Source organism: Bos indicus, chromosome 15 (assembly GCF_029378745.1).
Source record: "Bos indicus isolate NIAB-ARS_2022 breed Sahiwal x Tharparkar chromosome 15, NIAB-ARS_B.indTharparkar_mat_pri_1.0, whole genome shotgun sequence".
In the NCBI taxonomy this organism is placed as follows: Eukaryota; Metazoa; Chordata; class Mammalia; order Artiodactyla; family Bovidae; genus Bos; species Bos indicus.
In genome coordinates, this window is record NC_091774.1 from 54,264,808 (window position 1) to 54,266,881 (window position 2,074).

Here is a 2,074-nt window from a genome sequence, read left to right on the forward strand (position 1 = left end):
CCAGGGGGAGGAGTGCTACAGACAAAATATAAGTGTATGGAAGCCCTTTAGAGGTTAATTTGATGCAAGAGGGTTTTCAATAAGAATAAGAGGATTGTTGTTGTTCAGTAGCCAAGTCGTGTCCGACTCTGTGACCCCATGAACTACTGCACTCCAGGCTTCCCTGTCCTTCACTCTGCAGAGGAATGAATTAGTCTAGGTCCAGCAGCTAATAGAGGAAGAGCTAACATGAGAATCATGCATTCCTGGCCTCCTGTGTGCTTTCATAAGGGACTACAACTGATACTTTTGTGATGTGGAAGCTGTGAGCAAATTACCAAGCACGGAAAGAATTCAGGGGTCATGGTGTATGTTTTTTCTCTATATTCCTACTCCTGGGAGAGAGGCAGAATGGATCTGCCTTTTGGATGCAATTAGGTGACTCTAAATAAATATATTCTTTCTAGAGTCTGGTTTTCATTATTTTTATATCCTCAGGCTCACAAGTCAGCTGAGGCAGAGATGTGGACAAAAAGACCTAATGGAAGGAATATGTTTACTTCTAATTTAGAATAAGAACAACCACACCCCCAAGATCAAACTTCATGGAAACTTCCACTGCCCTGCAGTAATGTATAAGAAAGCATTCTAAGAGATATTTAACATGCTCCTGAGAAAGGATTCCATATTCATACAGTGGGGATGGGCAGTGGGGGGATGTTTCATTTTATATCTTTGTCATGGAGATTCATGTCGTTCATAGAAAAGTCTTGAAGAGCTCTGAAAAAGATGTCTCCTTACCCTTAACCCAGTGTTTTGCAAACTTGTGTATTGATGGAAACTTTTACTCATGGAGTATCTATTATTACTGTACACAGAACACTTGGGAAATGCTGAGGTGAAGACTACTGACTGGGAAGAGAGGAGGTCTGGATTGTGGTCCTGGCTCTGCTGTAACTTGCATTTTTCATCTTCTTTGAACTTGAGTTTGCTCAGTTGCAAAAGGAGAGGGTTACAATCAATAATCTAGAGAGTGAAAAGGACTACCATTTATTGCACATGTACTCTGTGCCAGGCACTGACATGCCATCAGGGTCCTTAGAGGGGCCCCATGCTTGGTATTAGGAGATTCCCTGGTGGCTCAGAGGATAAAGCGTCTGCCTGCAATGCAGGAGACCCAGGTTCGATCCCTGGGTTGGGAAGATCCCCTGGAGAAGGAAATGGCAACCCACTCCAGTATTCTTGCCTGGAGAATCCCACGGACAAGGAGCCTGGCGGGCTACAGTCCACGGGGTCTCAAAGAGTCGGACATGACTGAGCGACTTCACTTCATTTCATGCTTGGTATAATCTGCTATCATCATCTTGAAATTCTTTCTTCGTTCATTCATCCATTTATTTGGCTACATCAGGTCTTAGTTGTGGCATGTGGGATCTTCATTAGATTATGTGAGAGCTTTTGCTGTGGTTCAGGCTTTCTGGTTGTGCCACATGCGCTCAACAGTTGCAGCGCACAAGCTCCAGAGCACACGGGTTTCAGGAGTTGCAGCATGAAGGTTCAGCTGCTTCTCGGCATGTGGGATCCCAGACCGACCAGGGATCAAACCTGCATCCCCTGCATTGCAAGACAGACTCTTAACCACTGGACCACCAGGAAGTCCTTTGAAATTCTTAATAATTTTTAAACAAGGGGTTTTGCATTTTCATTTTGCACTGGATCTCATAAAATAATGTAGCAAATTTTGTAGCTTTTTCTGTGTGCATGTATATATGTGTATGAGACAGAGAGATTATATCTCTCATCTTTACCTCAGTCTAATATATGTGTATTAGTATTTGTAATATACAGATATCAGGGCAAACATTCTATAATTCTAAGATTCTTTTGTTCTTCAAGCTACTACTAGATCTATCTTACTGTTCAAATAACAGAATAACTATATTGATGCCACTCACTGTCTAAGTGAATATCTGGCTAAATGAATTAGTGACCAATGGACTAGATGTCTGTGAATGCTTGGCTAGATGACCGGGAATGTGTGAGTATAGAAGCTAGATAGAAGTGGAGTCCAACAAATCTGATTCTGCCATTTACT

The 2,074-nt window shown here is 42.3% G+C and overlaps 1 non-coding gene across 1 annotated transcript; it reads left to right on the forward strand.

The window, feature by feature from the left end:
- The first annotated feature begins 1,109 nt into the window (after nucleotides 1-1,109).
- Nucleotides 1,110-1,181, forward strand: TRNAC-GCA (transfer RNA cysteine (anticodon GCA)). Its single transcript has one exon. It is a non-coding gene; the product is annotated as a tRNA-Cys (tRNA).
- Nucleotides 1,182-2,074: the final 893 nt, after the last annotated feature.